The following is a 27,187-nucleotide window of genomic DNA, read 5'->3' on the forward strand; positions in this document are numbered from 1 at the left end:
CGGCCCACACAATCATTATATATCTGTATATATGTATATACATATATTTCATTATCTTTTTTGCTCGTTAGTTTCTCCCTCGCTCAGTTAATTGTAATTACACATAGATAGCCGCACGATTAGATTCAATTTGTGGGCGCTCTCCCGCCTGCACTCGCTTCACTGAGTTATCTGAGTGCGGCTTTAGCTTTTCACATGCTATATCGAGTTGTTTAATCTGATTTTTATGTACACACACCGAAAAGTTTTATTTTATTTTATCAGCTCGAAAAATACTTGATTTTGTAATTTTAGTTGTAGCCAATTATGGGGACACGCCAGATAAGTTCTGTAGAACTTTGTTCGAGCGTTGGGTAATCTACGGTTGGCTCTGTAGGCCGCCTCCGGGGCAGCTACCGAGATTTATGAAGAACCACTCACTGAATTGTGCCATAGAACTCGAGCAATTGACAGTTGGTTGAGATTTACGATGAAGGTAAATGAAACTTTTAACCTAACTGCAGCCATTGGCTGCACTCAATGTGGCAACACCAGCGTGTGATTTATAATATGTTTTACTTTTGATTGCCTATATAGACAGAGGTGCTCTAAGGTACTACTATAAATACATAAACATACGTTTCGGCCCATTTAACTGCATCTACTGGCTATGCAAAAGGTTGTATATTTTTAAAAGTATTTTCACAGTCTGGCAACACTGTTTGAATATACTTTAACAATTCATAGGGAAATTTGTGGGTAATTTAAATATTTTTCCAAGTTCTTTTTATTAAAAACCCATTCCATTTTATATATGGCAGCTCTGTTTGAAGTATTGTGAAGTCGAATTGAGTTTTGGCAATCTGGTAAATGTTCCAGATTTTGTTCTCTTAATTTTGTTTCTCTCACTAGTTAAAGTAACTAAGGGATTAATATTTCCACCATTTAAAGCAGCTGATATAATTATTTTGTTATATTTTAACAGTCTGGCAACACTTTCAATTCTCTTAAGCAAACCCTTAAACATTTCTAGCTGCATAAACTATATTTATAGATGATATTCATTGCTCTTTAGAGCATTTTCTCCTCTCACATTACTCGTATGAATCAATCTGGCAACTCTGCTCATTAAGCGCCTCCCCTCTTTGTAAAATGAGAGCAGTCTTTGAACTCCAAGCTGACACATACAAATGAGACACCTCATAAGGCTCCCCGAGTGCCATTATCATGGACATAATTCAGTCACATTTCGGCGCTACATCTGACTGCCATCTGGCAACCCTTGTCAATGTTGAGGGCCAGCGCGCCTACAGCATGGGACGTGTGAACGAAAATTCGGTTTGCTTCGGTTTGACAATTCTTTATTAATCAATTAAATTGGTGTAGGAGTGAATGAGTGTCTGTCACTGTGTGTGTGTGAGTGTGTGTGTGTGTGTATTGGTGTTGATGCTGTGTCTCTTGCTCTCCTTCGATGCTGTAAGTAATTAAATTAAAATGCAAACATGTGTTTTTTTCACAGCATCCTAGTATCCGCTTGAAGCCCAGGGGATTACCCGCAGTCTGCGCCGTCGCCGTCGTCGCCAGCGTCGCCTTCGATGACGGTTGACAAAAGCGCTGACAGCAAGACGGAAGACGAGCACTGCGGGACTCCCTCGGCTAGGAAGTTGGAGTCGGTTGACAACGGCATTTAATCAATCAATTCTGAACGGTAATCAAGCGGGCAGCTTAAACTAAAGTAGGGGCTGGCTTAGGTAGTCGCTCTCACAAATGGAACAGCTCTTCTCGTTGTCGTTGAGCTGCTGAATTTGATTGATTGGTCGAGCGGGCTCAATGGATCACTCTCAGTTCGCTTGAGTTCCGGCTGCTACGCACTTTGCAAATCGTTTAATTTCGAAATTATAAATATACGCAGCGGCAGGAGGAGAAACGAGCCCAGCTGACATTTCCTTGATTAAGTATGGGGAAGCGTGGCTTTCACTTTAATTAATTTTCCAATTAGGTGATTGAGTGGCTCAGCCTTACCCTCGGTAAAAATAGAAAAAGATGAATCTAGGATAGAATTGAAATAGGATTTTAGAGTAGAGATGGGATTTCATTGAGTGTTTGTCTATTGTTAGCCAAGACTCTACCTTGAATGTGAAGCCAAAAATGTTCTTTGACGAAGTTCTGCTTCGCCACTTTTTTTTGCTCGATTCCTCTTCAATTTTCAACTTCAATTAGTCAACACCTTTGGCTAATTTCTGTCACCTGTGCACACTTTGTCAAGTGAGCAAAAAACAGAAAAACAAAAATGCCAAATATGTCCAGCCAAAAGGCCAACGAGTGCCTGACTCCAAGTTCCACTTGACTTGATTTCTTTCAGCTGTTGCCAATTGCAATTAGTCTCTGCGAAGCACAATTGCAGCACAGCTGCTGCTGCTACTCCTACTCCTCCCTCTCTTGCTCCTCCTGCTGCAGAGTAATTGCGCTTCATTAATTATGCATATCAATCAAAGGCAAACAATTTTCGTCCAAATGGTAAATTTGGCCAAATTCATAATGCTGACAATACGCGATCAAAACAGTTTAAACGCCAATCAAGCTCTGCAGGTCAAATATATATACATATATATATATATATATGTATTAGGTGATTATGCAAGGCCGTCATCGACATCTGCATAAATAATAAAAGATAATAATAAGCTATGTGGCGGGAGCCCTCAGACTATTTGTCGTCTAACACTTGTGACGACGGCACCTTTTGATCTGTCGATGCCAATTTAGCTTTTTTAGCTTAGTTTTTTTTTTAGCTTTTGTTTCTTTTCTATTTTTTGTTGCGAGCGAATTCCAATCAAACGGGCTGCGTCTGCCCTCAGTCTCTCTCTCTCTAGACTCAAGCGCCCTAGACGATGCTAGACTGTGTGTGTGTGTGTGTGTGTGTGCGTGTGTGTGCGTATGTGTTTCAAAGACAAAAAGCCGACGACGCTGTAAAAATTTGTTGATATTATTGTTGCCATTGCCGTGTGGAAGTTTGTGCAAAACTTTCGATACTCATTCATTCTGTGTAAGGGGTATATTGGTTTTGTACAATGTGTGTCTTGCTGTGCTTTATGCTGTCTATTCGCGCGTCTGTTCATTTAATAATTATAGTGCCAAGATTTGATTGATGTGCCCACTAGGGGCGTGGCAAAAATAGCTTTTTCCTATATCACAGTAATCATAGTAGAATGCTAGTATTGGGGGCGACGAATTGTATGTGGGATCTGGCTGTGCTTGGGGCTTGGCTGAGTATTCTGCAGTCGGTAACGCCCGACTGCGAGGCTCTCACTTATTCTTTTTTGCAAGAGCAAGCGACAAAGATAAGCGAAATAGTTGGCAACGCGCAGAGCAAATGTTACCCACACACTCACACACTCACGCACACAGCCATTCGCTCTGTGAGCACCTAGAAGTTAGCTAATATAAATAATAATTACTTGCAGTTTGTTATTGCCGTGATTTGTAGCAGCAGCAAATGGAAATGATATAGAGCACAAAAATTTATGTGCACGAGAAAGTTTTTGGGCTACTGCGGAGCGCATTAAATATTTCATAACTCATATTAATGCTTATTAATTTTTATTGTTATTATTTGTAGCCCATAATTAATTGTCTATTTTGTCTGGCTGGCCGTTTGGTATTTTTATAGCGCGCTACGCAGCTCGAGGTGCTAACTAAATACGTATTTGTATTATACATACATATGTATATATATGTGCATATCTCTCTTCTTATAAATGTGTATTTTTGTTGCTTTTTAATGAAAATTAACGCGTGTTTCAGTTTTTGTTGTGCTTTGGTTTTGTGTTTCGTTCAGGTTTATTATGCAAATCGTTGATGGTTTTAATGCAAATGGCAACACTTGCTCGAAAAAATTATAGAGCGACAAAATTCCAGTTATTTGTGTTATTTCTTGTGGTTTCAAATAATCTTCAAATGTTAAGAAAGCGCCAGTTGTCTTCGCCTATATCTTTATTTATGTTGCTATCTTGAGTTTTGACTGATATTGGTGGATTTTCCAGCGGGTTTTTTGATTTGGCATTTGTTATATATTTTTATTGACTTATTTTTAGGGCAGATTGGTTAGTAGAGATGGGAAATTTGTAATCTCATATATTGACATTTTCGACTAAAGATAAAGATAATAATATATAACAAGAGCTTTGAGTATGTTGTGTACTAAACTTGAGTCTGAATAGGAATTATAAAAGATATATATACTATTAATATTAACTAATTATTGGTTACATGGAAGTTAAGATGAAACTCTGTATATAAATATGCTATGCATATCGGTGATATTAACTGAGAAATCAACCGAATAAAATCATATAATACGTCAGAATCGCTCTCGCTCTGAATAAAAGCCTTCGGTTCTTCTCGTTCTGTTTCGGTTGAGTTGATTTATTCGTGTGACGATCGTTTAACAAACATCGTTTAGGCAGAGCGACGTTTGACGCTCGCACAGTGAGAATTAGTAGGTGGGCACATAATAAAATCACATATACATGCACACACTTAGCTTAGCGAACACTCAACTCAACCAAAAGGTCCGAGAGAAAAAGGTTTCTGTTCGATCAAGAGCTCGTTGAAGAACCGATGCAATCGGTTGCTCTCTGATCTTTCGTTTTCCTTCAAAGTATGAGTGAGTAAGAGGTGAACAGTTGTCAGCGAGCTGTGCTTAAAAGTTATATAAGCACTATTTTAGCAACAAAAGGAACATACATTTTGTGAAAAATATAGAGCCATATTTATTTATTTTATTTTATATTTTATTTTATTTTTAAAACATTTCATATACTATTAATAATTAATAAAAATTTTATTAAAAATACATTTAATATTTTTAAAATATATGCAAAATAATTTATATTTATTAAATCTTATTAAAAATATATTTTATTTACAAAATAATTTGTAAATATTTACTTAGGTTTTTTTTTTTAATATCTTTAAATGTATAACAAATGTTTTATTTATATACATAAACTATAAATTATAAGCAAAAATAATAAAATATATTATATATACTTAAAATCGAATTTCATATATATTTTATATTTTTAAAATCAATCAATCAAATATCAAACATTATATATAATTTAAAATAAATTTAAATTCAGAAGCATAAAAATTTCTCGAAATATGTAATAAACATAAAATACAAACAGCTTCATAAAGCTTATATATTTTTAAAATGAAATTTCCTCAAGCTTCAACTATTTTAAAGCAAGCAGCTGCGCAGTGCAATGAAAAAAAAAAAAAAAAAAAAGAAAAGAAAAAACCAAACAGTTTTCCCTTGCTTCAGCGAGTGCTGGCAAGTGTCTGCACAGATTGTGCTGTATCGTTTGCAACACGCGCTGATACAAGAGTCTGGCGATAGTTGCGTTAATAGCTCGTTGCACAGGCCTGGTCGAGGCAGACAGCAGAAGCTGTGCCAGTCAGACCAATAGAGGAGCAGGAGCAGGAGCAGGAGTTGGGTTCGCTATGCCTGTGCTGCCAAAAATTTCATGCAGTGCCATGTGTGGCAGCTACTGCCTGGCCCCAACTGCCCCACCCCTGCTGCTGCTGCCAACATTATTGCCACAAAATGTCACAGCGCAGTTGGCATCCTTTACTCTCTCTCTCTCTCCCTCTCTTTCCCTCGCTCTTTCTCTCTCGCTTGCTTCGTTAGTTGTCGCACTTCATTTAAAACTTCATTAAACGAGGACAACGCAGCAGCCTGTAAAGCACTAACAACTGTCTCACACCCATTGTCTCTCTCTCTCTCTCTCCCTCTCAGCAGCATAATTGAAAAATTATTTTTATGGCAATGCACGAATGCGAATTACTTAAAAATTTAATAAACTTTTAACGCACCGTTAAAAAAAAAAAAAATCAACCGCGAAACATCAAAAGTCAATTTGTGTACACAGAAAAAAAAATGTATGGAAACTTTTATCTGCTGCACGCATAGCAAGGGGCGTGGCAGAGGGACATGGCCAGATAAATGTGGCAATTTTACGCTTTTGCGGCGTTAAATTTTAATAAAGGAGCCGCCACAGCCACCGCTGCCCCAAAAACTTTGCCCCACTACAGTCAAATGGACAACAGCTGGACATGTCCAACTGTCCGAAGTCCGTCTGTCCGATGTCCGTCCGTCCGTCTGTCCAGTTGTCTGTCATTTTGTCAGTTTGTGTGCTGGCTAATAGTTATGCGGTTTACTGTTGGCATTTTGGCCAATTATGAAAATGACTAGACAGCTAGCTGACTCCCTCTAACTCTAACTCTATCTCTGTCTCCGTCTCTCTCGGCTCACCATTGGCGCCTAATGCGATTTGCATAAAAGCCGCGTCAAATATTTATTTTGATTAACCAATGTTAATCGTTATGGTTCGCACACAGACATACACACATATATAGACATAAATACATACCGAAAAAAATATACATACAATATTTACATTTAGTTTTTGTGAAAATTGATTTTCATCAAAAATTTGTAAAATTGTTTTTTGTGGCCGGCTGCCATGCAGTCGAGCGAGCAATTTATTTATTATGCTGTTAAAAACCCAAAGAGCATTCAGCAAACAAATTCAATTTGAAATATACATATATATTCACAGCAACAAAAAATAAATATATATCATATCTGAAATGTGAAATGTAAAATGTATTTGAAATTCATGCTAGTGTAAAAGACAAGTGTAAAAAATTTGCAAATTTGCATTCGCTAAAGTGGGGCCATAACATAACGGATTTTGTGTGCAAAAGAAAAAACCTACTTGAGCGAAATTTAATTGAAAAATATTATGAAAATAATATTTAATTGAGCGCATAACTGAATGAAATACATATATGGGAATAAAATTTAACAAAAGCGGATTGAAGAGGTTCGATTTATGTTTTTCTTAAATCTTGGAAATCAATTTTTGATTTTTCAATAGAGCGCAAAGAAAAGTAAATAAGTAAAAAAGTGGAGTATGATATAAAAAATGCAATGCCATTAGAGAGTGCTCAATCTGCAGCAAAAGGAGTAGGAGAGATAGAGACAGAACATCATTTCCTCTCGCTCAACTCCAACTTCAAGTGTGGCTCCTATACAAATAATTACTTATTGCTGCACAATATTCAAATTATAGTTCAACAGAGAGCTAGAAAAACTTCAAAAATGACAAGTCACTAAGAAAACACAGAATTCTATACATTAAATAAACACTATACAGAAGTAATTTATGTTTCACTTCAGATCTCAATTCATTTTCGGCTGCACGATATTTTCATTTCTGATTCCGATCATAGTCAAAAATTAATTGGATTTTTCCTGGTGAACCGGTACGAATCTAAGCCGATTAGTCACCATCAAATGCAGTCAACAGAAAAACAAAGAGTTTCCCATCATTTTCATAAATCAAAGTTATTATTGAATTAGTTACTTTTCACATAAATAATAGCAACATCTGATATGTTGATAGCCAAATCCGTAATGCTTCAAGACTCAATTTCATATGCTTTATTCATTTGCTGAACAAATGCGAACAAAAGCCGCTTAAAAATATATATACCTACATATATGTATATGTATGTATGTATATGTGATCGAAACAATTTGCCCACGCAAATGCGAGTGCGGGCGAGAGACAATCGAGCATCGAGAATCGAGTGTGGAAATCGAAAAAACGAGCCGTGACAAAATTGAGCTGCTGTCAATTGATGGCCGCTCCGCTCCGCTCCCCCAGTTGCCCCAAATGTAACTTGAAGCGTTGTGGGGGGACGGGGTACGGGTGACAAGGGAGCGGCAGTGAGGGTGAGACAGAGAAGGCGTTGAAATTGTAGAATGACGAGGTCGTGTCCGGTCGGACGTGAGCGGGCTGCAAAGCTGCGGCTTAGGCCAGCTCAGGTGAAGTGGAGAAGGAGACAGTGAGAGAGCGGGGGAGAGCGGGAGAGATGCTGCAGATGAAGACGTAGATGGAGCTGTAAGTGGGCCTGTGACATAGCCAAAATGTAAACAAGACCAGAAAGGTGTGTAAATAATGCGTAAAAATAATAACAATCATAATTTGTGTTGACTGTTTCGAGTTTCTATGCGCGTTTGGCCAACCAACCAGCCGAGCTCGAGCGGAGCTTATGGGCTCAAGTCGCCGACTTATAATTAAGCATAGCTGTTGAAATGTTTGCCCACATGGCAGCGTTGACACTCAATTCAATTACGAGTACATTTTCCAGCCACAAAAAAAAATCAAAATAAATAAAAAAGAAACCCAAATGACAGAAAATAAAAGCTAAATAAATTATAAATTGCTTAATTCTGTGAAACCAGTTAGCCCGGGCTATGGCCAAGTTGGCCAAGTCGAGCCGAGAGACGCACTCCAAATTGTGACGCGATCTCGACACTGTTTGCATCGCCAACTCGGGCCGGGCAACGCGTCAAGTCCATTAAAGCCAACAAGTTGCAAAAACTGACCAAATCCGAATGCTAAAATGCAATCAAACCGAGGCACAGCCACAGCCACAGCCTCCGGCTTCAATGTGGCAACTGGCAAGTGGCAAATGATGCTGGCCAGCTTTGGCTTGGCTCTATTCGGCTCTAGATGCGGCGGCTGTCACGCCACTTGACCAACTACTGCCTCACTTGGCTCCACTGACGGCCACTTGATGTGCGAATGCTTCGCACTGCGCCTGTCTCCCAATATGATTCGCTTGGCTGCATCCAGGACAAATAGCGAAGTCGTCTCTGAGATTCTATTTAGAATGGTTGCAACTTGGCTGATGTCTAGGCCTACAAAATATTTAATAATATGAATAGCACATATCTCAGTTATAAATTATTTTTTTAGTATGGAAAAATATTCGAAAAATTAATAAGGGACAGTTTTAGCTCTTATTTATTAATAATATCTTTTAATATCTGATATTTAATTTAAATTTATTCGAATACTTTTTAATTTATTTATTTTGGCATAAGTACAAAAATATATATTTTATTTATTTATTTATTATTTAAAAAAAAATTAAAAAAAAGTATTAGGGACATTTTAAAAATAATTCTTTAATGTCAGCTATCTATTTGAAATATATTAAAATTAAATATGATTTTATTTCATTATTTTGGTTATGCATAAATAAATTACAAAATATATATGTATTTTTTAAAGGGCATTTATTACATTTTATTATTTATTATAATTTTTATAATCATTCTTAAAAGTATTTTTGATTGTCTGCTATCTATTTAAAGTATATTAAAATTAATGATTATATAGTTTATTTATATTAAAATTAAATTAGATTAGATTATATTTATTATCACTTTTTCAATTTTATTTTAGTGTAAAAAAAAAAATATTTATAATTTTTAATATTTAAAATCAATTTTAATAAGAAATAAGAAATACATTTATTTGTATTTTATTTAATTATTTATATTTAATATAATTTAATATAATTATATTTAAAATATAGTTCATAATAAATTATTTTATTTACATTAAATATGTAATATTGAATTTTAATATGTTTCAAATGGATAGAAGATATTTAAAACAAAAAAAAAAAAAAAAAAAAAAAAAAAAAACGTTTAAATGTTATATTGCATAAAAAGTAGAAACGTGTAAGAAAATTACTCAAGACAACACTCCAACTTTAGAGTCAGTGAGCAAGGGCAAAAATGAGCGTGAAGTACACATGGATCTGTGCGTTTCTTAGGGTTGACATCAACATGCAACAACTCAGAGCATCGTCTTTAATCCTCTCTGGGTGTAGCGCTCATAAGAGTTGCTCCAACTGAGTTTGCTCTAATGCTCAGCAGTGCATGCACTGCTCAGACAACTTGTTCCATGTTTAGAACATGTCGAGATTTGATTGGTTTTTCATTTATCTCTAAACTGTTTTCAGCATGAGCAGCTTAAGCAACTCTTTGCAGCTAGCCAGCGAAGGTCATTCGCGCTCAGCTACAGCGTTTATCTCTGGCTGCAAATCATAAACCATTTAAGATGCCGCTGCCATTATAATATGAACTTCATTTTAAGATATATCTCTCATTCTCTCCCCCGCTCTCTCTCTATATAAGTATATATACAGACGGGAATAGTGTCATTGCCCAGTCGCCTACATAATGCGACACCGAGTGGGAGTTGAGTGGATTTTTTTTTTTTTTTTTTTGCCAGACTGCTGGCCTGCTTTATGTAACGGCGCCTGCTGAGTGCCGCTTCAAAGCGGAAAAGTAGGCAAAAAAAAAAAGAAAAAAAAGAAAAGCAGAAATGTGAAATATTTAAGGCAAAGTGTCACATAAAAATGACTTATCTGCTGGTATCAAGTGGCAGATGGGGGCCGTTTAGAGCCGAGAGTCGAGGCCCGGGCCCAACTTGCCACGCGCTGAAAATTGTCCAATGGCACATTTGGGAGCAGCGGCGCAATAGTCGAGTCCACCAAGAGGGAGGCTTACGTACTTTTTTTCTGCTTTTTTTTTTTTTTTTCATTTTATGCTATTCTCCCTGCAGCTATATGACGACAAGAAGGAGCAGGCTGTTGTCTTATCTTTATGCCAAATCCAGTTGGGATTAATTGGTGTACGCGGGCGTTGAGAAAGGGAGAAGGATGAGTGAGAGGGAGAGTAGAGAGATTGGAGAGAATATCTAGAGTGTATAATTTAATAAAGTGAGGCAGGCACCAAGGATGCCGTCTGCTAAGATACGAGGCCGTTATCGTTATCAGTTCAGATTGTTGTTGTTGTTGCCTTTATTGTTGTTGTTGTTGTTGTTGTTGTTTCTCAGTCATTCAGTCATTCAGTTTCGACAAGCATTCAAGTGGCCCGCTCAATTTGCGCCGCTTAAATCGCATTAAATTGCGCGCTGTGTCAGCATACATTTCGCTGGCACTGTAGCTACACTAAATATATGTATATGTGTACCCACACACACATACTTATATATATGCTTGCTTCTAAATTGAGTTTTAGTGCATGTTTACCCACGCAAATTGCTCGACTGACTTTGCCATAAATCTAACTAAGTGCGACGGAGGCAGCAGAGCAACAGCAGCAACAGCAGCAGCAGCAGCAGAGCAGCTCGAGCGATACGATCCAACATCAGCTTTAGCATCAGGCATCGACTCATATCGCAGCCAAGTTGGATTTGCTATGCAAAAATAAATTATAAGTATTATGTACTTGACTATTTATTGCTGACAATGGCATTATAGATAGACAGACCCACAGACACATATACATACATATACACACATACATATCCAAGCCCAGCCGTGGCGAGGCAAGGCGAGGCGAAACAACAGACAAATACTTCAATAAAGTGGAGCAACTGCAGCGCCTCTTAATTATAATGCACTGGAGCGTAGACGGGAATCAATCGACTCGATGGCGTCAGCTTTAACTAAATTTGTAAAATGACTTCAATCTAATTGGAATTGTGTGCTCAATTATATTGTTAAGCCGCTGACAGTAGGTGTAAAGGCACTGAAAAGGGGTTTTTTTAGTGAGACAAATTTGTGTAGAGATTATGGAAATTTATGCAATAGACTTGTGAGAGTGTGTAAATGCTGACAAGTCTTATATATAATATTGCTCTTGAAGATTGCAACATCAAGTTAAATTAATCTATTGTTCATAGTATTTTAGGTTCAATAATACTGCAGTCTTCACTTATATCAATAGCCCCTCTACGCAATTCTCATTAATGAGTTTTTTTTAAGATTACAAAATACTAAAATAATTATATATACTTCTCAAACAATTCTTAGTGCCTAGAACACATCTTACCATTTTTTATAAGTAGCCTTTCTATGCAATTCTCATAATTCTCATTTGTTTGCTTATCACTTTAAGCACATGAAACTACAAAGAAAACAACTTCAGTCATATTAAAGCTATATCATGTCTAGCAATAGAACTCATCACTTTTCTACGTAATTCTCATTTAATTCAATCATTCAAAATCTAGATAAGCTAATGAAAAAATACTGAATTAAACACCTGTATGTCTGTCAAAAGATTTTATCTAGAAGCCAACCCTCTCCTTCTCTCTCTCTCTCTCTATCTTAGTAAAACTCGCCTTTCTCTGCAATTCTCATTAATTAACATGCAACGCTGGCCAGATAAGCTAATGAGAAAAGTGGAAAAACTTGATGCCAGTGCAGCTATGGTTAAGCTTTACTCAAAATAGACAAAGAGACAAAGAGTGCACAGTCTGCGAGTATATCAAATATAATTATAAATAATAATAGGAACCTGTTTGCCGCGTGCTGGTTGCAGTTCCCACTCGACAGCTATGCAAATGAAGCCACATGTAAAAGGCAATAGGCAAATTAAAACCATTTGCCGACTTGACTTGACTAGCACCTACTCCCAATCTCGGCTCTGGCTAAATAGTGGGCGTCTTTGTTGTTGTTGTTGGCGTCGATTGGGCGCAGTTTGTAATGAATCAGTCTGAGAGCTGCATTTGCAACTGAATTTCTATGTCAATTGAGTGATTCTGCTCACTTGACTCAGTTTTCAAATCAATTCACTTACAGCAGACTGAAATTGCTGATAGAGAAGCTGTGTCAGAAATCAGTGCAGCATAACAAATTCCTCAAGCAGAGCAGAGGATGTTCGAGAAAAATGCTTATGCAACATGAGAGACATGAGACACAAAAGGAAAGTGTTAATGACGACAATATGTCATTGTCAGTGCCAGCTGTTTGTAATCAAGGGAAAGAGAGAGGGTAGAGAGAAAGAGAGAAAGAGAGAGAGAGAGAGAGAGAGAGAGAGAGAGAGAGAGAGAGAGAGAGAGAGAGAGAGAGAGAGAGAGAGAGGAGGGAGAAAAGGGTAGCGTGTCTGGGTCGCTTGAGAGCCTGTGTGGCCAGTGCACATCTTCCATCATAATCATGTGTAGCTAAAGCTGTAGCTCTGGCTCTGGCTCTGGCTCTGCTTAAGTCCCTTTTCTGCGAACACTAATGGCATACAAAGCTGCGTACACGCGGCGTATGCGCAATATCTAGGGGTGGAATCAATAAGCGGCTTTGCGTGTGAGACATTAGTACCCCCAATAATCAAGTAGCACTAAGAGGTGCCTCAGACCGCCCGCGGTTCGTCTAGCTCATAAATTAGCCCCAGTCCCATGGCCAGGGCCGGGGCCGGGGCCCCAGATAAGCCCAAACAAATCAAAGACAGGGACCAAACCTAAATGAGAACGTGTTTTGCCTGTCGGCCTCAAATGGAACCGTTTGCGAACGAAATGCGAGCAAAAATTTGCATGTAACACTTAAATAAAATTTAATTACGCTTGTCGCCTGTCAGTCCTCATTATTCGGGGCAAAACGAAGCGCGACGGACATGGCAGGATGGGCAGGAAGACTGTAGAAAGACAGCAGGCGGTGTACGGGCAGCTGAACACCCTCTTACACGAATTCAATTAAGGTGCAAGTGGACGCCAGCCACTCCAGCTGACAGGTGCTAGAGACTGGCCAGCCGTTGGCTTAGACAATGAATTAATTGGTTTTGGATTGGCCGTAAGACCTGCATCAGAGGCACTAAGCGAAATTGGGGTAAGGCATCGGGAAAAAAGTTCCATGGGCCTTATTTGCTTGGATTAAATCGATACCGACAATGCCCAACCTTTTTCTATTCTAATTGCTATTTGCATATGCCTCAAGTTTTCCTTAACGGAAAGAGAAAACCGAAAAGGAAGTAAAGCAAGCTGGGAAGGGCAATATTTTGGAGTTTGTTTATCGATATGAGGCGGAGAAGCAAAAATATATATTGGTATAAGGCCTTAATAACTCTTGCTGCCTTAATAGATATTAAACTTTATGTATTTGAGTATAACTGTAATATTTGATTAGCTTAAGCAACTTGATAAGCCTTTAAAAACATATTTAGCCGCGTCTATTCTTTGGATACAGCTTCTAAGCAGAGCAGTATGGAAAGGGCTTTTTAATACTATAGACATGCTATAGACATGCATCAGACAGTGGCACTCAGAGCACAACCTGCTATATTACTCATGCTCTACCTCTTCGTCGTACTCTTCTAGTTTATGTTCTGTTATAGTTAGAATAACTTCTATTCGTAGCTATGCTACTTGTTCTCAAATGTCATTCTTTCTCTTACCTATGTTCCACTTCCTGCTCGTTTCCTTTTAGCATTCAAGGTATCACCTAGTCAGGGTCGTTCGACAAAAGTTTCTCATCTTATGCGCTAGCTCTTGTTCGTTCTATTTTCTATTCTGTAGCTTCCCTTAGGATTTATTTTTTTCTCGTTCTCTTTGCTGTTCAGAGCTCAAATTGTTTTATCATTCAGTACATTCAACAAATACTCCCGTCTCCTTCACTTGATTATATTCTTCTCTTAATTAACATCTATCTCTTATTCATGCCCCATAAGTTTTGTCTAAATAAAAATAAAGTTTCCTTTCAGTTTGTGGTGAGTTATCAAGTGAATGTGACAGAATCTATAAGAAAAGAGAGAAATAGATTCACTGAATATTAACTGAAACTAATATAATGATATAATGATATATTAATATATAAGACTCTCTTCTTCATATTGGAATTATCTCTATATTCCTCTTCCTCAGCAACTATTCTCAATCTATTCTCAATCTTGCCAATCTCTGTTGAAATTCTTTTCATAATCAAAAGTTTCACAAAATGCTGAAGAAGCATGCATTTGATTATTAACTAGCAAAACGACTTTGGCTTATGGCCGAAAACTTTTCAGCTTGACTGTTCGAAGTGACAAATTAACTCGTAGTAGCTGCAGTCGGCACAGCTGCTTGTTATTGAGCTTGATGGGCAAACAATTTCTATTGCCTCGGCACTTTAATGAATTGATGAACATTTTTAGCTTTGCCAGCCAACTTTTGCCTAGTTGCAATCGAGACTTGGTCCTACTCGATCCGACCCGACCCGACTCGACCCGACACCCGGTGGTTCGCTGAAAGTGTAAAACCAACGACAGGCGACAACAGCTGCCTGGGCATGAATTATAGCAGCAGCAGATGAAACTTTTGCATTATTTTATGAAATTTTTGTTAAACAAATTTGTCGATGTTGTTGTTTTGCTTAAGTGTAAACAGTGAAGACCCGACTTGTTAGCCCCCTCACCTCCCATCCCCCATGCCTTTGTCGTTGCCAGAGCAGCTTCCACCTCTTAAAAGTTGCGCAGTTTCTGTCACATGCGTCCCAGGCCAAAACACACGCACGCACACCTGAACGCTGAGCTCCGTTGTAGAGCTTGAGTGGATGGGGGAATTTTCTTGTTATTGAGCAGAGATAGAAGCAGAGCTGCTGTGGATGCTGCTGTGGATGCTGCTGTGGATGCTGCTGCTGTTGCTCGTCGTCTCGGCTCTGGTACTGTAAGTATGGTATTATAACTTTTTTTCACGGCATAATTTATGCGCACTTTATGCAAATTTTTTCTCTATAAACCGTTGCCTGAGCGCCCGAGCTGAAAGGATATGAGTATATATATATATATACGTGTGTGTGTGTTGTTGTTGTTGTTGGTTTGTTGTGTGTGATGCAAACTGTAAGCGGGCTTTGTGGGCGAGAGATATCCAAGCGAAACTCTATGTAAACGCTCGTAATTATACATTTTTGTAAAAGTTTTTGCCACTCAGGTAAAGCGAATCTCTCTTTCTGTCGCTCTCTTTCACTCTCACTCGCTTCTCTCAGCTGGCGCTTAATTTTAATGAAAAAAGTTGGGCAGCTGGCGCGTGCCAGCAAGTTCTAATTGATTTTCAGATTGATATGCAAAACAGCGTGTCCACACTTTGGACACGCCCCCGCGTGGCATCTGCCCCTGGTCCCGCACCCACGCTTGCTCACTTACCATACGCCAAGTTCATTCGGTTGACATAAAAGTTTGACTGCCGCCAATGGGCATATAAATTTTCAATTAAAATACCTACAAAATGCTAATGATCATTTGATATGCAACTCATTTGCAATTCGTGCGATTTTTTGTTGTTTTTTTTTTTAATTTTTTTTTTATTTTTTATTTTTTGCGGATCTTTGGATTTTATTTAAATTATTTTATTTGTGTATTTCGAAAATTTATTACTTTTGGCTTAATTTGTAATCCATTTAGATATCAGCTCTGGGCGAAAGGTTTTTTTTTTTTCGTTAATGTTTATCTATTTATGCTAATTGAAGTTTTAATGTAGATGGAATGAATATATATGTTTTATTTTTTTTAGGGTTTGTCGGCTTGATATATTAGGCCAGCTGCTAAGGGCTTGTTTTTTAATTCTTTTTCCCATACTATGAAATATGACTTTAATATAAAATTTTTGCAGCCTTTAAAATTTAATAAAAATGCCTAAAAGAATATATTGTTTTTAATAATAAATTATTTTATATTTTATTTTTATTTTATTTTGCTGATTGCAAATTTGAAATTCTTTAGTATTTCTAAATATCTGATTAATATATATAAATATTAAATATTTAATTAATATTCCTACATATATAATGTATAACTATATTTATCTCTTAACTGATTTCTCATTGGCTTAAAATACTTTACTTCAACTATAATCCAACGGAATTCTTTAAGAGAAATACATTTTCATATTGGTAACTCCTATACGATTCCCTGGTCAGTACTTTGCTCGTATAGTTCCATAAAAAAAAAGTTTTGTGCTGCAGGCAGCTGCTGCTCCTGCCGCTCCTGCTCCTGCTGCGGCTCCTGCTACCGGTGCTAGTTTCTGCACCAGCTGCACTTTAACTAAACTCTCATGCAAAATTCATGGCCGGGCGGCACAAATAGCGCCCGGAACAGACTTGTCTACATTTAAAATGCAGCCCGGACATGGTCGACGGACATGACCACAACAACAACAACAGCAACAACAACAAGTCAGAGGGCGGCTGAGTGGCAGGGGGTGAGCCGTTAAAGTGAGCAATGGCCGCCATTTTGTTTTTGATTGATAATGATGGGCGCCCAAAACAGAGTTATGGCCGGGCCCTATAAAAGAGCTTACTCAAACCCATTTATATATATATATACAGATACATATAAATATATATGTAAAAGGCAAAACTAACCGCAAATTAGCTTATTTGGCATTTTTACAGTCATTTCATTTAATTTACACAAACAAATTTGCGCCTGGCCAGACGAGGATGGGCTCCAAGCCCCAGACAATGGGCCGAGCCAACGAAGCGCGCCGCCAGCCTCATAAAAGTAATGAAGCTGTTTAGGCGTCTCTAAGTAGTCGTCGGTTGTCGACAACAACAACAACGACAACAACAACAACAACGACAATGGCAACGACGACAACAGCGAATCGTGTAGGACTCGCAGTGCCAACTGTGTGACGCCTGCACGATGAAAAAATAAAACTGAAGAAGAAAAGTCAGGCAGAGGCCCAGGCACAGGCACAGGCCCAGGTTCCGGGTTTAGTTTAGCCTTTGCGTTCATTCAAAATTCATGAAGTTGGCCCCAAACTTGGCGCCATTCTAATGCCAGTCTCTGCCTTTCTCTCCCTGTGTGTGTGTGTGTGTGTGTGTGGGAGTGTGTTTTGTAGGTGTTATTCTCCTCTGCTGTTAACGCTTATTATTTTGCTGGGGCGTTGAAAGCAAGCGCAATTACCTCAAGCTGCACTACAGCCAATTGCCAAAAAGCCTTTCAGCCTCAACTCCACATTTATTGGTTGCTCTTTAGTGGGCCATCAGCAGCATGTGTGTGTGTGTGTGTGTGTGTGTTTGGAGGCCCAGAGCAACTCCACCATCTATTCCAATTAGCATGTCTGTTGAAATGCTAAATAAATTCAATTCATATTTGCTTAGCCTCTTAGTTGCTTGACTGTAGATTTTGAAAGCCAAACTATTTATTTGCACTCACTTTGACAAAAAGCCAGCAGCAGGACACGAATGGACGAATATTTGCCAGCCTGGCTAGTGTTGGCCATTTTTTGTTGAAGCTAATTTTTAGCTAAGCCAAAACTAATAATGAATTGATTTGATTTGAATCGAATATTGATTTTTGCTTCTTGAGTTTTGCTTTTCAAGAGCTTATAAAAATAAGGTTTTAATGAAAACTGAGAGATTTGTAACACATTAAAATTGTCATGCCCGAGTGGCCATAATTTGAGCCTCCTTTTTACAATTCCACTATTTTTTATGAATACTGATTCACTTAACTACTATTCCCAAAATTCCAATGAAAAATCGACTTTTATTTTCGTAAAGTAAAGTCAGAAACACAGCTGCATATATCTACTACTATTTTCGTACGCACAGCTTCTATTAGTATTTCGTGTTATGGAAGCTGCAAATATCGTGAAGAGTTAATAATATCTACTACTATTTTTTACAAACACTGCTGTATAGACATAATACTATTTCCATAAACACAGCTGCAGAAAGCTACTATTTTGATGAACACAGGCAGATATATACTACTATTTTCATAAACTACTACTATTTTCGTGAACCACTACTTTTTTCATTAGCTGTTACTATTTTCATTAGCTGTTACTATTTTCAATAACTGTTACTATTTTCGTAAACTACTACTATTTTCATTAGCTACTTTTATTTTCATTAACTACTATTATTTTCGTGAACTACTACTATTTTAATTAACTACTACTATTTTCATTAACTACTACTATTTTCATCATCTACTACTATTTTCATTACCAAATGAATATACTTGCTATAGTTTCCATAAACACAGCTGCAAATATCTACTACTATTTTCGTGAGCTTACTGTATATTTTTGCTGCTATTTTCACGAACACAGCTGTATATTTTTATTACTATTTTCATAAAAATATATATATTACCATTTTTTTAAATTTCTATATTGCATTTATGTACATATTTACTCCAAAAATTTATTTGATTTGCTCATTTTGTTGAAAATGTTTTCCAGTTTCTTTTTGATTGTTGCTAAATGTTTTCCATGTTTATATTGCTTTATTTTGGCCTAACGGCTCTCAATTTATTGTTGATGGGCAAACGTAAACAGAATTGTTGCTGAGTTGCTTACCGTCGTCAACTTCCTTTCTTGTTTTTTCATTTTTTTTAATAAAATCCATTTTCATACGTAATTTAGCTAGAGGCAAGTCGAGGGGCCTAGGTGCAGGCATCGCACACTGCGGATGATTTCCTGCAACGCCCAAGACAAAGCCGCACAACGACATTGCTTTGTGTCTGGCCATAATTTTGACAGGGCCTGACTAGGGCAGCTCCTTGGCAGCAGGCAGGAGGCAACAGGAGCTGGCAGGGCGCTGGCAAAGTCAAAGGCAAACGATTCGAGCCCATCGAGCGACTTGCCGCAAAGTTAAGCAAAACTTTGTTATTTGTTTTAAGTGGCAGGTTGTGCGGCGCACGCTCCAAGGACTGACTGTCTTCTAGCTTTAGTTGCCATTTGCCAGTTGTGGAGTTGTGGAGTTGCCGAGCTGCCGAGCTGCCGGGTTGCCGGGTTGCCGTTTCGCTCAACAGTTCATAAAGTTAATTTTGCCACAGAAATTATGTTAAAACGATATATGGTAGCCAAAAATTTTGGTCTATGTCTCTGTGTGTGTGTGTGTGTGTGAGAGTGAGTGTGTCTAGTCTAGGCTAAATCCCCCGTAGCTATGTGGGAACTGCAACAGAAGTTATTGAAATGGCTGTCGACTGGGCTAGGTTAAGGAACTTTTGTAACTTTTGCAGCCCCGCAACGCGGCGTATGCGTAATTAGTGGCTAGGGTCTCAGGTAGTTGGCAATAGTTGCTGGCCTATAACTTTACTTCTTCTACTACTTTTTGCTCTCGGTTATTTATGAAAATTAAAGAGTCATAGAGACAGACAGTCAGAGCGGAGTGGCAATGGCAGCCTGTGGAGCTGGCTTATTGAACTGTCAGCGTTAAGCCATATAAATTGCGCATACGACATGAGGCGCGACTTGGCGTTGGCAAAATGGCAAAACTATTTGCGAAAGTTCAGAGAAATCAAAGCACAGAGCGCAATCAGCGCATATAGTCAAGAACTTTTGATTATAACAAATGCTTTTGCGGCAGGCAGACACAGACAGCATCAGCAGAGAGAGAGAGAGAGAGAGAGAGAGGGAGAGAGAGAGAGAGAGAGAGAGCGAGATAGTCTGTGTGTGCGTGTGGATATATCTCTTTATATATGTAGAGTGTGGGAATTAAGAGCAAGCGAGCAAAAATGACAGTTGATAATAAATCTTTCGGTCAGTGCTTTGTGCTTGCCATTAGGAAAGTGGCCAGGGACTTGGCCAACAATAAAAACCCAAATGCGAACCGAAATGTAATTTCTGTTTGGCACGAAAACTTTGAGCAACAATAGAGACTGAAGCCTGAGCATTCACTTCATATCTCCAGCCAGTTTGCCATAGACTTGAATGTGAAATTGTGAATTGTGCGGCTCAGTTGAAGTATATTGCTTTTCCAAAGAACTTCGACCAATAATGAAGGCTCTGAGCCGTGAGCATTGAGTGGAAATGAACATTTTGATGAGTCAAATGAAAGTTCAAGAAATGTATATAAAAATAAATTGAATGATGAAATGATATGATTTTAAAGGAAATCTAGCTTTGATTATTGAAAAATGAGTTCATAGATCACACAGAACACTTCTCAACTGAATAGGGATGACATTTTTTTAATTAAAAAAAGAAAAAAATAAATAAGTTTAAAAAAATAATAATAAATAAATAAAAAATAAATTTAAATAAAAATATTGAAATTAAAAATTTATAAAACTAAAAGAGTAAAGATAAAAAGTAAAATAAATAACTAAATAAAAAATAAAAAAAAATATATAAAAAAAATTAAAATAACATTTCAAAAATAACAGTCATATATAATAATTATTTTTATAGACCTGAAACATTTCTTCATCATAGCTAATTATTTTTTCTTTGCAGTAAAATTTAATTTATTCAAATCGGAGTTTTCCTTGAAGAGATATAACTTTTAAAAATTAAAAAATGCCAAACCCTTTTTAGTTAAATGGTAGATATATTTCCTTACTATAGAAAATTTAGTTTTATGAATATAAAACCAAAAATAGCTTCCATTAGGCTGTCTTTTTATAAGCCTAAAGCTAGACGTTTATGAAAATGAAATCGTTAGCATATCATATCCCAAAATTAATTGATATATTGATATATCTCAAATTTCCTTTAGCAATTCATAGAGCATCAAGTCTTCCATTTGTTTACGCCGCACATGTCTAATTCGATTTTCTTTTATTTATTGCAATAAAAATAAAAAGCGGAACTTGAAAAAAGAAAATAAATATGTAAAGTAAAGTAACTTCCGCTGGCATAACTGGACTTGGGTCCAGTCAATGAAAAACTTTGCGAAGAGCCAACGGCAGACACTTTTCATTAGCAGAAAGTCGCTCTCTGGCCGAGGTTACAAGCAAAGTTTCCAGCAAGTTTGGCTAGCCTCTTACCCTTTTTACTTTCTTCATTTTTATTTTTATTTTATTTTTTTCGTATTCAAGTGACCTCTGCATGTGACAGACATGCCACAAGTAGACACGAGTAAGGCTGTAATGGCATATGTTTTGTCGGGCGGCGTGTTGTAGTGGACTTTGCTCGATCGCAACTTTTTCGGCACTAACAAACTGTTTTTCTTTGCAGACTCTGGGACTTTGGGGCAAGCCTTTAAGCTGGCATTACAAGCGGACAGGCTGGACAGGCTGGTGGAATAACGGTAAGTGTCAGAAATGCTTCCAAGTCGAACTTCAAGCTGAATGCGAATGAGTGAGTGAGTGAGTGACATTTGCCGGAGCGCCTAATTGTAGGCAATTAATTTGTGGCACATCAAAGCAAAGAAAAGGACCTCAGGCCCCCTCCAGCCCTCATAGAGCAAACAGACGGAAGACAAAAGCAAATGCAGCTGGTGTCCACTTTAGGTGGTTGTTTCCGGTGTCGCGGCCGTGGCAGGAGCAACATGAAGCGTGGCAAACCGCACCTTTTAACCCTTTTGCCGTTGCCGTTGCCGTTGCTGTTGCCACACGCCATTTGTTTTCCAACTCGGAGGGTTGGACACGGGCACAGAGAGACTGAGACGTAGACGAAGATACAGAGGAATGGCAGCACATGTAGCGCTCTAATATGAGTAAAAGGGAGTGAGCGGGAGAGGGATATAGGTAGAGAAGCGCCCATTCCAGTGGGACTCGTCCGAAAAGCAATTTGCCTAACATTGCCAGGGCGTTAAGTAATAATGACCCCAAAAAGTAGAAGAGCATATTGGCCGACCGACCTCGCTGGCGTATACGCAATGTCTATCTGCACAGCCTGTGTGTATGTGTGTGTGTGTGTGTGTGTGTGGATTTTTTTTTTTTTATCGTTCGGTTTCGGGTTTTCGGTTTGTTACCAGGACTTTGGTCCTTTCGAAAGTTATGCTCCTGTGCCGAGGTCAAATAAAATATTTATGAATTGCAGGCAATGCGGGGCGGCTTAATTGCATTAGAGCTAGATGTGTTCCTCGATAAGTCTAGAGCAAAGTAGTCATATGCCACCCGGCCTGGTTGGTTGGCATTCAAAGGAGTTTGAGGCAAGAGCTGACAGCGGCAATGGCAGCGGCAGCGGCATCGGTAGCAATTGGATCGGCTTTTTGGGTAATTGTGGCTACGGGGCAAAAGGCATTACGGAGCGCAGAGAAACCAGCCCGACAGCTCGGCCCAGCTGCTGGGACCAGAGCTGCTGTGCGGAGTAGTGGGCCTGCGGTTGCTATTTCGCTTCTGGGGGCACTTGCGGCGAAAATTTGCGAAATCAATCGTGTGGAAATTGTACAAAATGGCTTTTCCTACACTAAATCACAAGGAAGGGGGCAAAAAACAAGTAAATACGAATGCCGGAGAGCTCGGGCAATGACAAAGGTTGAGGCATAGAGGAAATTTGATGAAAAAGAAAAGCATTAGTAGAGTAGACTACAGAGAAATGAGAGGGAGACTAAAGGTGAGCGATGGAGACTATGAAATACCCTGCAAACTAGGTAGAGGGAGAGTGGAATATAGCAAAATGTGATGAAAATATGAAAAATTATGAAAAAGATAGCAAGAGACATAGAGTAAAATTTTAAGAAAAATACCCTGAAAGTTAGTCAAACTTAAAATATATTATAGAACGTTTTATAAAGACAGGGTATAGAATATAGAATATTTGATAAAAGAAAGAAGAGCAATGGAAGGACCGCAAGAATTAGAGAGTAACTGCTGTAGCTTTTAGTAAAGACTAAAAAATACCCTGTAATATGGAAGGCAATATGGAACATTTAATGACAATAAATATTTCAAATATTTCGAAAAAAAAAGATATGTAATGCTCAATAAATATATATAGAAGAAACTACAAAATATCCTGCAATTTCGGCATAGGGAGGGTAGAATTAAAAGAATTTGACTAAAAACGAAAAAGTTTGTTGAAGAGAATAGCAAAAATATAGAAAAATATGCATACATTTGGTAATGACTGTAAAATACCTCTAAATGGAATTTCGACTTGCAACACTAAATTTCACGTTTAACTGAAACTGACTCTGGACTATTTCACAAAAATTATTTAAAAAATTGATATAAAACAAATTTTATATTGATTCAATACAATAAAATTCAATTTCATGTAATTTCCTGTCATATGCATAATACCTATGCATAAAAGGATTTCTAGAAACACATTACGTTTTAGCAGCTCCTGCTTCCTGCCTCTGGCATTCGCAATTCCCTTTTAAGTGCTGCTTTATTCGCACTGCCTTCTTCTTCTTCTTTTTCTTCTTCTCTGATTTTCAATAGACTTTTGCAGCTTATTTTTATTTATTTGCTCTTCACTTTTCATTGTTATTTTTGCCATTAAATTCTATTTCAACACATTCACATGCAAATCGCTATGGACTCACACTCCGTCTCCCTCGCAGATATGTAGCTGCCATCTCTCTCTCTCTCTCTCCTCTCTCTCTCTCTCTCTCACTCTCGCCTTGTATCTGTGCGCGTTAATGTGCTCAATTGTTTGTCTGCCTCGTGCCTCGAACATGTAAATGTTTGGGTCTTTCCACACTTTCTGGCTTCTGCTGCTCATCGACTTTATTGTCAACGCAGCGCAGCGCAGTGAAAATTAATCAAAAAAAACTTTTACCAACAACATTTTCAATTGACAATTTAAACTTTTATCTCGCAAGACATTTTACATAAAAGTTTTGTGTTAAAAAATTGTGCTCAACTAAAAATGAAAAATGTTGCCTCGTTCTCTTCCAAGTTCTTCTCCACGTTGCCTCAATGGGGTCCAGCGAGCAGACGCCGGAGTCGCTCCAGTAGGCATCTCACAAGCTATCAAAACTTTTGACGCTTAACTTACTCAGCACAGCACCACACAGCGCCGCACAGCACAGCACAGCGAGTGGGCGTGGCTGGGCAGAGGCTTTTTCCTTTGTGCTTTGTGTTCTCGTTATTATTGTTGATGATAGCTGCGTGCAGAGCAGCGCCCGAAGGGGTGGTCGGCCCGCCCAAGGGCTGCTTCGGCTGCTACTGCCGGCCACCCCTTTTCATAGTGCGTAGAAATTGGTCGCATAAAAGCCAGCCAAAGCGAGGCTCTAACAAGCTTAGGCAATTTCCCCACACGCAGCTTGGCTCAGACTGCTGTGTTTATACGTGCTCAATATTAAGATTATGTTCTTAATATTAAAATTGCTTGTAAAATTATCGAATTTACGCTATTGTTGTTGATGGTCATTAGTGTGGATTTTAGTCAGTAATAATCATATCAATATAAGTACTAATTTGCATTAGTCAGCACTATTATGAATATTCGTATACATATATGCATGTATTAGTATTAGCATTGATATTACATTGGTACTGGAATTGATATTTTGATATGTAGTTATTAGTATTAGCTAATACCAATATTAGTATTATTTTCAGTACTCGTAGTAGTATTAGTATTAGCATTCGTTTTAGTAGTTGTATTAGTATTACTATTATCATATGTAGTGTATTGGGGCTATTAATAAGTATTAGTATTTGCATCATCAGGTTTTTGAATTACTGTTAATATAAATGTCATTATTAGTATTCGTATTATTCTTTATGTATTCAAATTATTATTAATAAATCATTATCAATTAGTATTAGCATTGACATAATTCTTTATTAGCATTAGTATTAATAAGTTATTATAAAATATATTAGAATTGGTATTGGCATTATAATTAGTACTTGTATTATTACCACTATTTGTATGGGCTTTTCCATTGAGGTGTTAGTTTGATTCTTATATATACTAGTATACATATTAGTACAAGTACCAGCACTAGCATAAGTATTTTTTATTTAAGTATTGCACTCAGTAAGGAGAAGAATTAGTATTAAAATTCTCATTAATATTTTTATTAGTATTAATCTACTATCATTTGTTGTAGTATTAGCATTATCATTAGAATTTGTATAAATATTTCTTTTAATATTAAAGTAATAAGTAGTATTAGCATTTTCATTTATTATTACTGGTCTCTAAAATGTTCATTATTATTTGCATTATTATTGGTCTCCAAAGTCCTCTCCTCACCTGGCCATCATTTAGCAACTTTCACTCGTCTCCCGCCAGTTAAGCTAATTACACTTTGTATAATTTCAGCCATTCATTAATCATAATTTCTTGTTTTTCCATTAAGCATGGACATTTTAAGTTTTATTCCATCCATCAACTGTGCATTCACTTTACAGCTTCCATCAGCTTTGTATGTATGTACGTCTTTATGTGTTTTAATTTCTGTCACTCTTCCTGATTTGCTGGCACGCATAAACCTCTTAACTGGCATAACTACACAGACAAAAATGATTTTCCTGCTCAACGTATTTATTTACATTTTACAAGGCAGCACAAAACACACATAAGACTGAGAGAGAGAGAGAGAGAGAGAGGCATGGGCGGAGCGGGAGTGATCAAGAGGAGTCATGAAACATGACAACAAGGCGCAAAATTATGCACAAAGTTGCCATTTGCTATCTCACTCTATGGCTGTGCGTGAGTGTGTGTGCGTGTGTGTGTGCGTGTGTGTGTAAGAGAGCGTTGAAATCCCAACAGCGTTGTTGTTGTTGCTGCTGCTTCTGTTGATGTGTGTGTGACAGCAGCAGCAGCAGCAGCAGCAGCAATCAGCAACAAGGTGGGTTGAAAACCAACAGACAAACTCAACCAGGCAGCCCAAGCCCAGACACACAGCAAAATTCAATATGGCGGCAGGGTTGCCAACTTCTGACAGATGACTGCCTCAGCCTCAGCCTCAGCCTCAGCCGCCGTCTCCTGCTCTTGCTCCTGCTCCTGCTTCTAAGTTCAAGTCCCAGCACCCAACCTGGCTGATGCGTTCTCATGTGTGTGTGTGTGTGTGCTGCGTGTTGGGTTGTCTGTCTGAAAAGTGTGGAAATTTTGATAGCATTTTAAATGCTCTACACACACTTTTTCATCTTTTATTTATTTTTTTGTTTGCTTTTTGGAGTGTTGAGCATGCTTTAAAACTATGCAAAGTATATAAATATTTTGAAGTGCTGCGTATGATGGTATATATGATGCTACGCTCGCCTGGCTTCCAGACCCTGGTTAACTTTTTCATTATCTTAATTCCTTTTACCTTTTGATGTATATGGATGCTAAGGCTTAGCCAGATTGGGTAGATAGTTGGTAAGCTGGATAGTTGGGGCTAAGAGCGATAGACTTGGGTATGAACATGTGCAGATTAATGCGTAACTTTTTGTTGTTGCTTTTGGGAAGTACAAATAATATTATTTTGGGAGACATGCAAACAGGTTTGAAGTAAAGATGGGAAATATATACTTTATTAGTAAGAAAATTTGTGTCCTTTACTCTGTCACCTCTTCGACTTTCTCTCTCAGTTAGCCTTTCATACTCCCCACTGTTTCTCTCTCTTTCTCTTTTAACTCTATGTCGACCGCAATTTCTTACTCAATATATATTTTCCCATATACTTGTTCTTCCCATATTCTTGCTCTAATCAGCTTTTCTTTTCCTTCTTTTCAGCAATATATTTGATAAGTCTCTAGACTCCTTTTTCCCATAGATGCCAAGAAACAATCCTTCGTTATATTGAGGTAAGTAATTCTTGCATATATCTAAGTTTTAGATTACAAGCCAAGGCAAGTTCATATGCCGCATTATGATAACTATCAGGACTTCATTCGCTTTACCCTTCACCTCTTGCTCTAGACAGCTTTTGGCTGTCTTTACTCAACCTCTAT

General features: G+C 37.8%; 1 long non-coding RNA gene across 10 annotated transcripts in view; it reads left to right on the plus strand.

Annotated features, from left to right (window-relative positions):
- Positions 1–27,187, plus strand: part of LOC26528437 — a 62,458-nt gene that overhangs the window by 7,224 nt on the left and 28,047 nt on the right. For all 10 annotated transcript variants that reach the window (XR_006357540.1, XR_006357542.1, XR_006357543.1 and 7 more), the window contains exons 3-4: positions 21,579–21,651; positions 26,970–27,040. This is a non-coding gene — a long non-coding RNA (uncharacterized LOC26528437). The remainder of the gene's footprint in view (positions 1–21,578; positions 21,652–26,969; positions 27,041–27,187) is intronic.

The sequence above is a fragment of the Drosophila mojavensis genome, unplaced genomic scaffold (genome assembly GCF_018153725.1).
Source record: "Drosophila mojavensis isolate 15081-1352.22 unplaced genomic scaffold, ASM1815372v1 contig_74, whole genome shotgun sequence".
Classification (NCBI taxonomy): domain Eukaryota; kingdom Metazoa; phylum Arthropoda; class Insecta; order Diptera; family Drosophilidae; genus Drosophila; species Drosophila mojavensis.